At 38.4% G+C, this 15675-nt stretch overlaps 1 long non-coding RNA gene across 1 annotated transcript in view; it reads left to right on the top strand.

The window, feature by feature from the left end:
- Positions 1-989: 989 nt before the first annotated feature.
- LOC129146797 (uncharacterized) overlaps positions 990-15675 on the top strand; it is a 46900-nt gene continuing 32214 nt past the window's right edge. Inside the window, exons 1-2 of the long non-coding RNA XR_008554029.1 lie at positions 990-1119; positions 7103-7168. This is a non-coding gene — a long non-coding RNA (uncharacterized LOC129146797). The remainder of the gene's footprint in view (positions 1120-7102; positions 7169-15675) is intronic.

Here is a 15675-nt window from a genome sequence, read left to right as displayed (position 1 = left end):
TATGTACCACATCTTCTTGATCCAGTCATCTATTTTGGGGCATTTGGGGTGTTTCCATAGCTTAGCTATTGTAAACAGTGCTGCTATAAACATAGGGGTGCAGGTGCCCTTTGGAATTAAAGTTTCTGTGTCCTTTGGGTAAATACCTTCTAAGAGCATCCATGAACCACAGAAATGCTCTCCACCAGGGGGTGCAGGCCACTCTACCTGGCCTGAGCCCCATCTACCAGGCCATCACCAGAAACATCCGCAAGACCCTCCTGAGCCATCAAGGCAGGCACCACTCACCGCGGAGAAGGCACCACCGGCTGCCCACCCCTAATCCTCTGTTCCACCAGGCCCTGGCACCTGCAGGGCCACCTACCTGGCAGAGAGAACCTCAGGGGCTGGGAGGTGCCAACAGGCCCTCTGGCCCTATCGGGAACCAGGACCACATCACCCACCTGTGCCATCCTCACCTTTAAGGAGATCTCGGTGATCTGAGGCCCAGACTGGCGACTTCGATGGAGTCACCTGAGACGGGATGCATAAGCCCCTCCGCAAATGCTGCCTCTGGGGGTCCTTCACAGACGACATTCGTAACTAGCAGGTCCAGGTGGGAAAAAGTATCTCCGAAGGCAGGTGAACATCGAGCTCCTGGACCAAGTAGGAGAACACCCGAGAGAGGGTGAGGCCACCTAAAGGTGCTGGCCCATCCCCCGGTGGCCCGGGGTTCCACCACTGCCACCTTCAGGGTCCTCTGTGTGGAGAGACAGAGGTGGGAAGGGTGCCCGGCCACCTGTGCTGCCGCCCCTCGTCCTCCAGCAGGCTGAGCGCGAGCAGCTGGTGACACCAAGCGATGCCACAAAGCCCAGCGAGGTATTTGAGCTGCTTCCTCAGCACTGAGGGCCCACGGGGCCTGAGGCGGGCTGGGCGGAGACGCCACGAAGTTCCCGGATGCCCCCAGGCAGGTGCCGGAGCCCCGCCCCTGGGAGCGCAGCAACCTGAGCTCCAGGCGCAGGCGGATCTTCAGGCACCGGAGGCCAGAACATGCTTCTTGCGAGCAGGAGGAGCCCCCTCAGCCACACCAGCTTGGAAGACAGTGGGCTTAAGTCAAGGGCACCTGCAGCCCACCTGCAGGTAGGTGAACCCCCAAGCTGTGAGCCTAGGGCTCCCCCGGCCCAGTTTGTTCCTGACATCTCTGTCCTTTTCACCTTCCCGCCACCAACACCCCACGTGCGGATCTGGAGGAGTCCCAGCACCCCAAGACTCAGGCTCACTTTCCCGACCCCAAGCCCAGGCCCACAGCCTGCTACTACCCCAGCTTGAGTACGTTCCTCAGCCACGGGAAACTCAAGACTCACCGACTGGCCCTGGCAGCCATCAGGCCCTGGCTGAGCCAGCTTTTGTCCAGGGCACTGGACCCCAAAGGAAGGAAGGGTGGGCCTTCCATCTGTTCCCTGGCTGCCAGGTCTGGGACAGGTATTAGGGCCAAGGGAGGGCGAGAGGGTAAGTATAAGGAACTTGGGTATTCGGCTCCTTTTTTGCCTCCTCCAGCAGCCAGGCTCTAGGGCTATTGCCTGCCGCCTTGTTTTCCTCCCAGGTTTCATTGCCCACAGGTGATATGTGTTTGCAAAAGGCACTCGAGAGGTGAGCATGGCCATGCCTACTTGTAAATAGGGGCACCTGGGCCTAGAAGCTGGCGATAAAATGCAACGAAATAAGCCAGAAAGAAAAAGAAAAATACCGGATGGTCTCACTCATAGCAGGAATCTAGAAAACTTAATTAAGGGACCAGGAAAATGAGTAACTATAAGAAAGTGAAAATCAAAATCAACAAAAAACTATGAACCAGAGACACTCTATGGGGGGTAGAGGGCGGGAGGGGAGGGATTGGGGTCAAAATAAGGGGGCTGCAATTGTATGGGGAATATAAAATGAAATTTATTATAAAATAAATAAATAAAATGCAAGATGGGGGGAGGCGAGGGGGCTCAGTTGCTGCCTTTCTGCATCTGAGTCCAGTTCCCTGATACAGCATCAAAGGCATGTTAGAGATACCAAAGGCTCGAAAATTCTTTTTCTCTGCTGGAATCAACAATGAACCTGCCGGGTCTAGGATGGTTGCACAACTGTAGTTCTAAGCGGAGCACTGATCAGCCCACTCTGGCTATGGACAATTTTCTTGGAAGTGAAGGTGGAGGGTAAATGAAGTTGGTCAGGTTTTACTACATTGGCCTCTAAATCCATCACTCTACCTTGTTAAGGTAGATGTGTGTGGTAGTGACACACTTGTGCCTGACTGTGGACATCTGAGCTTATATGTGTGTGCACATGCATGTGCAAGTGTGCACACCTGTTGTAGGGTCAGGAATGACCACAGAGCAGGTTTTCTTTGATCCCATGCAGACCGGGTAAAGGAGTCAGAGTCCTTAGTGGCTTTTTGCAGGTCTTTTATTGGGATTTAGCGGATACATGGCAGGCAGGAGTGCTGGGGGGCCGGGAGGCCAGCAGGCCTCCCAGCCCCCAACAGGTCTTCACGCTGGGCTCTCAGGCCTTCTGTCGGAGCCTTCTCTCGGCTTCTTTTAGCCTCTCCTCGGCTTCTCTTTTGGCTTCTACTGGCATCCCCGTGACGCTGCCCTTAAAAAGCACAGTCTTAGCCCAGGTGAATCCCATCTACCTATGCCCACACCCTACTGCAGGTGCCCGCCATCAGGCATGCACTCAGGACCGCAAGGATCTGTCATCTATCCTGATGGTGGGAGGGCAGAAAAGCCTGACATTTTTCCTTACCGTACACCTGTGCCTAGAGGTCAGGCCTATAAGAGAGGTGTTATTCAGAGACAGCTATGGCAGAACAGCTACAAGAGGAAGAGACCAGAAAAGAATGCCAGAGAAAGCCCAGAGAAAAGAGCATTTCAAGATTCCCAGGGGCTCAACTTGCTATCTCCCTGCTGGCTTGTTTCCCATGCTTAAACCTGTGAAAATGATGCCAAGGGCTCCAGAATTCCCCTTCAAATCGCTAGACCTGATGGTGAACCCTGCTTTGGATGGTTGCAAAACAGGGGGAAAGTGGGTGAGCATGTTCACGTGGAGGACTGTGGGCTGATACCCATGGCCACCCAGCCTTAGCACCACTTGGCATTCCTGGTCACCAAATGGCAGAGACCTCTGTGCTGCCCAGTGGTCCCCCTTATCTTGGCTGGCTTGGAAGTCCTTCTGCCCCACCAGCTCCCTCCTACCCCAACTCTGTACCCCCACCCCACTCCACATATATATGGCCTCTTGCCAAGGGAAATGCAGAGGCAGCAGCTGGGATGCCCCACCCCAAACTCCTGTCATAAATTCCACATACTGGGGAGGAAAACAATTTGTTTTCTTGAAAGAAATATTTAGTGTAGTCTCAAACAAATCCAGAACAGGTGTTCATCTTTGGAGCTGTTAGTGCAAAGACACTATGTTACATGTGAAAGAAATAACTTTTCCTGTGGAACTCTTTCCCTGACATTTAAACATTGGACTGATCAGGCAGAAGATGACTTATTTGCAAGATGTCACTTTAAGAAGAGGAACTGCAAGAAGAAAGATAACCTAAATATTTATTTACCTGGAGTGTATGCCCCCAGCTAGAAATTCATCCAGAATATTCATATAAAACATTTACAGCAAATTGTCAAGGGTGAATTTGGACTGGCATAAAACCATAAAGCCCTTGGTATGTGCTGATACAGGCGAGTTGGCACTGTTGGTTTTTTCTCCAGGAACCTACCACAGAGAAAATGGAGACAGTCCTGAAAAAACTTGTCATTGGTACTGTCTGGAAGAGGAAAATTGAAGTCCCTGCAAATATTTCTGCACAGAATATTTTCCTTTATTCTTTATGGAACACAAACCTTAACCTGCAGGGAGTAAGAAAAATGAAACTAAAAACCTATTGAGTTCTCACAGACACTGTAGCAGGGAGAGACAAACAGGACAAAGGAAAAAAAAAGTCAGAAAATAAGTGGACAGATTTTAATAAGTATTTTGCTGATTATGTATCAATACAATAGCACCTCCTAATATAGGTGTATCATTTAATAAATTTCAGGTTGATGTGACATTCTACACGTCATATATGAGGGAAATAGTTCTCTTTGTTCAAGTGAACAGATGCAGGAACTTAAAAATAACTAAACGCTGTGCAAATGCCCTGACCAGCTTCAATATATTTACTTAACAGGAAAATGGACTCCTGGGGTAATGGGAAGGCTATATCAACTTCTAGAAATAGTAGCATAAAGAACAATGAATTTATGACTCAAAACTAAATTCATTGTTCTTTTCTCTTTCCCTTTCCTGAGGAGTTCAGACAGTAGCATTAGGTGGGGCGAAACAAAGGAGGTAGCCACTGTGGGGTGGAGTGGAGGTGGGCACAGTGGCTCAGAGTACAATGTCAGAGCGCAGCTGGACTAAGGCAGTTTTTCATGGTGCAGAGGAAGCCAGTCATAGGGAATTACAATGAAAGCAAGGGAGAGAAGGGCCACACTCAGAGGAGCAGCAGGGGAATATGAATCTCCAGTATGGATGATGACATATAGGGCAGCATTTAGCATCAGACACAAAAATAGGTAAGCAGAGCATCCATGAAGTAGGGTGGCCCAATAAGGGGATGCTCGAAATTAAGCAAGATGAGAGGTATATATATTAGAGACACAACACAACTGAGATGAGGGGAGTAGCCATGAATGTGAGCTGCCAGGTGTGATCATGAGAGAGTCATGACTGCATCTGGGCCCCATATAAGGAGATGGAACCCAATCATTATCTGGAGGGCTTCCTCAGGGGGGCACTCTTTCATAAGATGTCTCACCCCCAAAAGGAGAGGAACGCATCCTGACTGGGAGACCCACAACCCAGGAAACTACATTTGGTAGGAGAAATTCAAGGAAAGAGAAAACTAGAATGAACCCTGTAGTTTGGATAAAAATACAACATTTCAGTTTGAATTCATGGCTTTTAGTATACAGAGATAGCTGAAGAAATGAATGTAGGTATCAAATTGGATGCTTATAACCTTATTAGTGCGTGCACATACATGCAGCATCCTTCTTGTGTCCACTGAGAAGACTTTGGACATGGATAGAAATTAGCAGATTTGTTGATCATACCTTGGTTTCTACTTAGCACTTTTCATCCAAAATATATAGTGAGCAACTTGGAGAAATCGCTGATATGTGAACTGGAGCAAAGAAAATACAAAAGAACATGGACTATCTTCTACCATAAAGAAGGACAATATTTAATGAATAAAGGGATGCAAAGTGACAGCCCAAATGGAATTTCCCTGGCCAAATCTGGGGCAATATGAGCTTCAAAATAAATATTGATAGTTGTAAAAATAACTCAATAATTAAAAATGGAAGTCACAACCACAGATATAGTTGAATAAATTGAAATTTTAATGGCATTTGGGGAATTACATAATCATGATGCATCTCCCAGAAGTGTTTCCTAATTGTGGTGAGGAAGCATGATTTTATGGTGAATCAGAGAAACAATTATGTCCCTTAGTGACCTGAAAAGGTGAACTTCATTAGTAACAGGGTAAATTGAATTATTGTGTCAGCCCATGATGGAGAGAGGATACAGTAATATTTGAAATTATATTCTTCCTAGATGCATTACTTGAATCCAGTCACGATGAAACATCAGGCAAATGTGAATTGCAGGACATCTTACAAAATACCTAGCCAGTAATTCTCAAAATCATGAAAACAAAGAAAAGACAGAGGAACTCATCAAGACTGATTGAAAATATAGAGATAAGATAATAAAGCACATGGCAGTTCTCAGATGGAACAGTTTGCTGTGAAAGGCATTACTAAGACTTGAATTCATCCTAGGATCACATGGTATTTATTTTAATCAGCTGATTTTGACTGTATTTTGGTTATATGGAAAATCAGCCCGTTTTATAAGAAATACAGAAGAGGAAAGGTAAGGTATCAGGTAGGCAAATTGCTCTCAAGAGGTTCAAAAGAGAAGTTATATTTACTGTACTTTCAGTTTTTCTGTAAGCTTAAAAAAATTGAAAGACGATGGGCAGCAAAGAAATTTCCTATTATATAAAACTGATTTTTGCAGTTGAGTTTGTGGAAATTCCAATGGAAACATAAATATAAAAGTTCATTTATACGTGTTTTTGTAATCTCAATGTTGATAAGGTTGGGCTAACTACCATAATATAATCAAGAACTTGATAAGTATATGTTGCTGTTTTTTGCTCTGATTTTCCTAAACTGACTTCATATTTAAGCAGTTTATTTTTTTTATTTAAAGTTTGAAATTTGTAACAGAGATTTAAAAAAATAGCATGTGCATTCCTTTTCTCATTCAATTGCCCAGAGTTAACCTCTTCGTAAGGATTACCTATGTAACATATATATTTTTCTCAAATGTGTAATGTTTACTTGCCAGGTACCTATATACATGTTTCCCCCATTATTTCAACCAAATATGTAATGTTTTATAAACATATGTGACCAGTATAAATGAAATCATGATTTTTTTTAAATCCTGTGTAACAGATATGTTGCATTCAATACCATAGTATGTGTATTTATAGATATAGGTACATACACTATAAACATTAGTGGAAATATGCTATAGAATGGAATGTATGATGTTCCCATATGAAAATTACTCTTTCTTTCAATGAGTCAACAGAAAACATACCTGCTGAGTTCAGTCTGGGTCAGGCACTATTCTAGACAATGAGATTTTAGCAGTTAACAAAACAAACAAAAATCTTATACTAACAGCAGTTATGTTCTAATGAAGATACTATAAAACAGAGGTCTAAAAATTTAGTAACAAATTATAAAGGTTATAAATATAGTTTTCATAAAAGGAAAATATTTGTCCAGGATTCTGAATCTGGGAGTATGTAGACATTGAAATCACTGTTGGAGGGTGCTCAGGTTAAGACCTTTCAGTTTGATTCAAACTATTTCATTGGACACGTGTGATAGCATTCCTTATTTTACAACCTAATATCACTTAGAAGTCACTGGCTAATTTATTTTTAGCTTAATTTTATACATCTAGTCAGATCTACAATGTGTTGATTTTTCTTTTCTAGGAAGGAAATCAGAAGTCGCATTTCTAAGAGCTCGTAGGGTGTGATTCATTTTCCTCCATATATCAGGTTTGGAAATACATTAATTACTGTCTAATTTTAAATAGTAATATATGTTAATATGAAATGTAATTTTCAATTCAAATTTATCCTGATAGCTGATTTTGTAATTTTAATACTTCTGTTATGGTGTATTTTCATTTTAGAATTCCAGCGATTCTCTAAAATTGATATATTTTAAAGATGGTATGAAGTCAATAAATGAAATGCCACAGAATTTTACTATTTTCCATTCCTTGGGACTGGAATAACTTTTAGAATTAACACATTTCCAAAGTTACAATGATTATTAACACTTATGGTACAATTGCAATATTTTTTTGTAGATTCCATCTAATAAAATTTTATCACACAAATAATTTTCTTACCCATAAGTAGAATACAAAATACTTGATTGTTTTTCATTTCAAAAATGACTTGGTTTGTAAGTTATTTTCAAATTTTCAAGGGAACTGAGGAAATTTGAAACACTATTTTTGACAAGAATAATAATCATTCTAAATGAAGTTAGGGATTTGAAATTTGGAGTTTACATAATTATATGGAGAGCCACATACTAAATAAGTAGGATATGTAAAATCAAGTAATTTTGACATTATGTGTATACATTTAAATGTTATGATTTTTTGTTATGAGTTTTTATGATTTCAAAAACAATCACTGGAATTGGAATATACTAATCTATGAAGACAATCTATCAAAGGATAATAAGGGTTCAGGTAATTTTTCTTTTCCTCTGCAGATATTTTGTATTTTTAAAATATTTTAATGTCACTAAACCAATTATAAATGTTTCTTGACTACTTGTCCAGACAGAACTTTTCTATGCATTTTAGAGAAATTCATCATTTAAATCAGGTAACTACTTAAAATATTAAATTACTTTGTACTTCCTGACAAATATTTTGTTTAAAACAACACTATGATGTATCATTACCCTATAAGCAGAAATTGGAGAGTGGGGATTTTTATCCTTAAATTCTTTCTCTTGCATTCACCCAAATATCGAATATTGAGTACTATCTCTTTTCCTCATTAGTAGTCTCATAAATGGAAAAATTTAATGCTAATTTTTTGCAATAAAATAGAAATAACATATTTTAGCTTGATAATGACACAGTTAAGAATCATCCAAAAATGGAGTCAATTTCTGATGTGGTAACAATAAAAATACTAGAAATTCATAGAAATTTTAGCCAAACATTTCAAATAGCATCCTATCAAAATGAAATGCAGGGCCTCCCTGGTGGTACAGCAGGTTGAGCACAGCACTGTGAAACCATCCACAGCCTCAGCAGCGCCGGTTCAATTCCCGGCTGACCAGGGAGAATCCCACATGGCGACGCAGACCTCTCCTGTCTCACCCACTGCTCCCCTCAGCAGTGCTTTTGGTCCATCTGCCTGTTCTGCTCCCCGCTCTGTCTCTGGTGAATCCTGTCACTCTCCTGCGATTCTGGTCTGTACCCCAGCTCTTGTATAAATAAAAATAAATCTTTAAAAAAAATAAAAATAAAGAAATAATAAATACATGTTAAAAATGTAATGCAAAGGCAGAACATTTTATACTATTGACTAGAATCATTAAGAAAAGAGCAAATAGTCAATAGTATCTGATAAAATGAATAGTTCTGAGATTTTACTTGCTCAATACATGTTAGTTAGATTCAAAAAGTGTTTTTGTGATTTTTTTTCTGTCTGCAATTATATAAGTCCGTGACTCATACACACCTACACACATAAACAGGACAGATCATTGTAAATAGTAAGAGATCCCTAATAATTTATGAATAAGGCAGTAAAAGTTAATATTTCACTGAAGGTACAGATAGAAATCTACAATTAAAAGCAATTACTCACACTGTGTGAAGATGAAACAAGGATGCTTAGAGATTGATAAAGTCACTCATTGGAATTTGAACATCTGTGGAGCAAACAGAACCAAGCAGTAGTTTAAATATCATCAATAGTATCAATGGTATCAGTAGTAACTAGGCAGTGAGTTAATGGAGTGCATTTATAGGAAACAAATGCAAACCTATACATGTGTGTACACAAAGAAACTAGCTTAAATTCAACAGAGTAAGCACTGACAGATGATGCTTCAAAAAAACTACGAAATATGCTCTAATGGACATTTGTCATTTAATCTTCAAATAGGTGGGAATTTCCAGGGTGTGTGTGTGTGTGTGTGTGTGTGTGTGTGTATAAATGCATAGATGCAGCATCAATAATAGATAAATATGATATAGATATATAATTAATATACAGTTTAATTTCCTTGAGTACAGAAGAAAAATACACAAGTAATTATGATTTCCTTGTGGTGGTCTACACTGGCTGACATGTAGCTGAGGTCAATTAGTTCCCAAATACCTTAAATTAATGCTCTGACTTGGGGATTACAATTCCAATTTGTTCTTTATATCCATTCAGTTATATTGTTCAGGACCACTGACTAGAAACAGTTTTCTATTTGCCATTGCAGAGCTGACTCTGTTGACTACACTAACATTTAGGGAGTCTCAGAGAGACTATCTTACCACTTTTCCAAAGCTGACCTCCAAAGTGAGCTGGACTGAGCCATTGTATGAGGGGCTATAATCAATATAGCACCAGATCTTTGTTGCATTCAATACATACCACTTTACTGGGATCTTTTTTTTTAAAGATCTGTTTATTTATGCATACAAGAGCTAGGGAACAGGCCAGAGATGCGGGGGGTTGAGAGGATTCACCAGAGACAGAGTGGGGAACAGAACAGGCAGACTGACTGAAATACACTGCTGAGGGGAGCAGCGGGCGAGACAAGAGAGGTCTGCCACGCCATGTGGATTTCTCCCTCACAGGCTGGGTATCGAACTTGTACTCTAGAGGGTGTGGCTTGCTTCATAGTGCAGTGCTTATCCCCTTGTGTCACCAGGGAGGCCCCTTTACTGGGATCTTTTAACTGTTAGTGTTTCCTATTCTCATCCTTACCGCTTGCAGTTTTCAACCTGGTATCTAATTCTCAAGTCCCACTAATACTCTGAAAGAGGTTTAAAGTATACCTAATGGAAATAATCCTAGTGTTACTACAATTAAAATTATTTTTTTAATTTAAAGCAAAAAAAATACAAATGCTTTAAAAAGTACAAAATACCAATTAAATTCCTAGTATAGAATTATTCTACCTTTATCAAAAGAGATGTTGACTTAAAAACAGAAGGGCATAAAATACAACCTATTTCCAGGAGCGAGCTTATGTTTGACCTGTTCCATTCACACTTGCATTTGGGGCGAGCAGCGTGCCTTTACCCATATTAGCAGTCCCAGACACTGCATACCATCAGTCTTTGTTTCATTGGCATTGCACAGGTAACTAATTCATTATGTCTTCATGATTGGTAGCCTCAAACTAATTTCTAGTGAAAGGATACTTATAACAAAAAAAGTGGTTTTGATTTTTTTTTAGATAAATGCAACTAGAGGTGGTTCTAAGATGGCTCATTTTATAGAATTATATAGCATATTAAATAATCATAAAATGTATTTTCATTTTATATTTTACTGGAAGTAACCTTATATCCACTTTAGTAAAATCCCCACCAACATAAAAATTTATAACATATCTGTAGGTTGTTTTACTAGTAGAGTATTCTCAGTTATTTAAAGATATATTATTCAATTTTACAGATTCATTGATGTTATTAGCTAGATTTTAGTGATGTGATTACTGTAAGAAGTATAAATGAATCTTTCTGTTTCTGTTTGTGTCAAGTTTTATTGAGATATAATTGATACTGAAGTATATCATGTCTGATGTATATCTCACATTGTGTATTTCATATAGTCGAGTATGGAATTTTGTTGAATTTTGGAAAATATTTTTTGAATTTTGATCTTCATGTTGTTATGAAGTTAGAGGATGATCAATTTGCCCCCCTAGAGATTGCTTTGTGTTCTATGGCAGATAAAGGTGGTCTAGCCTAAGACTGTTATTGCCTCTTTGAAAGATTATGCTTTTTAGGAGGACTCAGCCCAATCCCTGTATGATTCAGGCCTCTTCAGTTCTGCTGTTGAGAGCTTGACTCTAACCCCTTGGAAATCAATGGGCCTACTGATTTCCAGTGTTTTTTTTTTTGGTATTTTATTTCTTGTCATCTCATGAGGCAGTCATCAGAATCCAAGATCTCAGACAGGCCTTTACAGGTGTCCAGAGCTCCCAGCTCCTCAGACCTCAGGTTGGAAATTGTGACAATTCTATACTCCCCAAATTAATTATACACTGCTCAGGCTATCATGATTCCCCATCCTGAAACTATAACTTGGAAACTAATAATGGAAAGTAATCTGGTGAAGCAGTAGGACTCACTTCATTGCTTCATTTTTGTCAAGGATTACAGCCCTGACACTCCCTGCAAATCATCCACTCCCTGAAAATCCTTACTTAAATTTCTTTGTTTTGTTGCCAGTTGTATGTAGCCAAATGGCAGTTTTATTTATTTTTTAAATATGTATTTGTTTATATATAAAAGAACTGGATACAGGCCTGAGTTGTAGGGGGTGATAGTGGGTAGCAGAACAGGAGGATTGACTGAAATACACTACTGAGGGGAGCAGCAGGCTAGTCAGGAGAGGTCTGCTGCACCATGTGGGTAGCTCCCTGGCTGGCTGGGGATCGAACTTGTGCTGCAGTGGGTGCAAGGAGCTTCATAGGTTGTGTCTTAACCCCTTGTGCCACCAGGGAGGCCTCAAATGGCAGTTTTAGAGCAGTAAGAGGTAGAAGTTATTTTTATCTTCTCTCCTCCTTTCTCTGTTCTCTCTCTCTCTCTTCCCTTTTTCTTCTTTTTTCCTTTCTCTCCATTATCATTAAGGAAATTTGAAATGAGAAAAAATATTTTAATTGATTATGACATTGAAATAGAAATATGTAATAGCATAATAGGTGTAGTGATACCCTCTGAGAAATAGGAAAGAATGGGACATTAACAATAATAACTGCAATTTATTTAGGATTGACTATGGAGGAGATCAGCTAGTATAATACCCATCAATTAGTTTCCAAACAGGAAACTGAGAAAAACCCTTATTTATAAGTCACTAGCCAGTTCTTAGGGTACATAAGAGTATATACTTTTAAGTCTGTTGTAAATATATATAGAAGTAGGTTGTTATTTAGGTTTAGCAGAGAGAAGCAAACAGATACTATTAGTAGCAGAGAGTGGAGGACATTTAGAAATATATATATAAAATAAGTCATATAAAACATTAAAATTACATTGTTTAGTCAATATTTAATAAATGCTATTGTAGACTCATGAGGAGATTGATACTGGTAAAGCAAATTCATGGTTGCAAAATGTTTAAAATGCAAAGTCAGAGTGAATGTGCCAACTAGAGAATGGAAAATTAACTTCTTATATCTTGTACAAATAATGACCAAGTAGAAAGCTTTTATAGAAGATCAGATTTCAAAATTATTTAATTGCGATACTTTACCCATACTTGGAATGATTATAGACTGTATGTTGATAGCCATTTTGAACTAATTAAAGACATAACAGTGAGGCAGAATTATTATGGTAGGCAGAACAATGTTCACCTCCTGACCCCTGGAACCTGCAAATATAAACCCTTACATGGCAAGAAAGGAATTTGTGGATATAATTAAGTGAATTAGATGGCGAGATATCCTTGTATATATTAAAAGGTCAGTGCAATCACAAGACCCTTAAAAGAAGAGAAAGGTAGATAAAGGATTGTCTGCATAGCATGTGAATCTTTGGACTCGGCCAGTTAATGAAAAATTTTCGTACCTATGTGTCTCCTCATGAAAACAACTAAACTTAATTACATTCCAAGACTCCATATTTAAATATCACATTATTAGGAGATGGGCTTTAACATATGAACTTGGGTGGGGGATATTAAGGGGACAATTCAGTCTATAGCATGAGATGTTACTCCCCAGTGTTCTAATCAAAATCTAGACTTATTTAGAACTATGGTTGCCTTGGTGATGGGTATGATGTGGTACATTTATCTGAAGAAGTGTAACCTGTACCTGTGAATCATACAGTGTTGTAAACTAATGTTACCTAAACTAAAATTTAATACAATACTATAAGTAAGTAAATAGTGCATCATACAATCAAAAAAAAAAAAGTGTTGCTTACTAAGTCTTCTAAATTTTCAGTTTCCAATAGTTAAGTTTGTCCTCTCAACTTACTCCCTAATCTCCCAGTTATGCCTTTTGATTTATAAAATATTTACTCCAGGGAAAAGTTGAAAACGCAGGTTCATATATTTTAGCTTATCTTTCTTATTTTTTACTAAAAATCCTTTACACCTTAGATTCCTTTTCAATCAGAAATGTGTGGAGCATGGTAGGAGAGAGCTGAACTTTTATAGAGTGGGTGAATGTAGATTATAGCATAACATCTAACAGTGCTTCCTTTTGCCTCCCTTGTGTTATATCATTATTTCATTTTATTTTATTTTTAATTAATTATTTATGCAAGCACTGGGTACAGTCAGAAGCGCGGGAGGGTGAGAGAATTCACCAGAGCCAGAGCGAGGAATAGAACAGGCAGACTGACAAAGTACACTGCTGAGGCAAGAAGCCGGCATGACAGGAAAGGTCTGCACACCATGTGGTACCCTCGCCGGTGCCCGGGGTTTGAACCGGCGCTGCAGAGGCTGCGGGCAGCTTCTCAGTCCAGTGCTCAACCACTGTACCACCAGGGGAGGCCCTCATTATTTCATTTTAGTAATATTTATCCTGACTCTGTAAGCTAGGACAGCTATTATTCCTATACCTTGAAAATTTTAAATAATTTTCCTAAAGTTGTATATTATTAAACAACATATTTAGTGATATCCAATAGCCTACAAAAAAAGAGTCTCACATTGATCTAAAACTTAAAGCTCCAATAAATTTTGATAATATTCAATACACTATGCTGATCTTCACTCAACATCATGTTAGATAGAGGTTTTCCTAATTTCATCAATTTTGAAAGTCCCAGCAACAAGGAAAAAAAGTGTTTAGATTCATGTATGATAATATTCCTCCCAAATTGCAAGCTTTAAGTTGTTCTTTATCTTAGCAATACCAATCATTGAAATTCTGAGTACACATAAAACTACCTTCTGATTTCCTCATCATGTACTACTTTCAGTACCAATAATAAAAACTGAGTGTATTTACTTAGAAAAATCAAAGCTACTGAAATCTTAGTCTTATTAACACCAAGTTAATTTTTCCTCATCTGCATTTCTTTTCAGTTTTTTTAGGGGAATGTTTTTCAATTCTTGCTCCTATTTCCCATACTTCTTATTAAATCAAACTTTAAAAATTCTCCTATCATAAATTAAGATCCTCTTTAATCTCACACTGACTGTGACAAGAAAGTAAAGTGTTTTACAAACTAATTAAATGATTATCAAGACATGCCTGGAAGAATATTTGTTGCTCAAAAGCATAGTATAGCTGGAAGAAACCCTTAGGCATGAATTAATCAAAAAATGATATATGATTAGAGTAAATAACCATTTGTTGTCTTTGAAAAAAATTTTACATCACTTGATACATCTAAAATAGTATATATCACTCTGAAAATTATCCAGGTTTGTTACCAAAATACTAAAATATTAAAAATTCTAGCATTGGTAAGTAGACTTTGAAAAACTCAAACAGAAACTTTGCTGCAGTTTCTATGCACATAGGAATTCTTTTTTCTCTCAGATAATACAAATCTCTATTTTTTCCTCGTACAATTGAATGAAATTTCATAGTAGTTGTAATGTACATTAATTGCATTTCCACTGGGTGCAGTTGGAAGAGATTTATTTCACTTGCTCCAAGAAACATTGTTAATTGTGATTGTTCTTAACTGCTAAAGAAACTAAAATGCCAAGCACAGACCAAAAAAAAAAAAAAAAAAAAAAAATTCAGGTCTAACAGATGGTGATATGATAAATCTATGAAAAAATTATCCAAAAAATAAAATTGTAAATATAAGTTAAGTATACCTAGGAGTAATTAAATCATGTCCATTTGCTGTTGGTCTGATACAAGAGTTAGTCCTTGAACCATTGCTTTCAGAAGAGGGTGCTTCAAAGACAAATATCTCATACCTCTTTCCCAAGTAAACCATTTTTTTCATAATCCCACACATTATATATCTCATCTGTTTTATATCTCCTTTAGCAAAATTAATACTATTTGACTTGAATTTTTCTATAATGCTATTTCTATTGTTTTTAAATACCTTTCATTTTGATGTTATAATTGCTATTACATGCCTGATTTTGATGAGGAAACAGAATAAGTAAGACTTATGCTTGCTTCCTTCCAATGAACATTTTTCTCAGTTCTAAGTATAAATAAATTGCTGAACACTTTGATTTTTAATCATTTTTAAAATTTTCTTATGTAACAGATATTACATTTTATCTATAATAGCATTCCATTGTTGTTCTTCAGCTAATGTTCTCTTGAATAAAGCTATTGATGACTGCTCAGAAATTTCTGT

Source organism: Talpa occidentalis, unplaced genomic scaffold, assembly GCF_014898055.3.
Source record: "Talpa occidentalis isolate TD23 unplaced genomic scaffold, MPIMG_talOcc4v2.1 talOcc4.4, whole genome shotgun sequence".
NCBI lineage: Eukaryota > Metazoa > Chordata > Mammalia > Eulipotyphla > Talpidae > Talpa > Talpa occidentalis.
The sequence above is the reverse complement of the archived record's forward strand: the minus strand, read 5'-3'. Positions and strand labels throughout refer to the sequence as shown.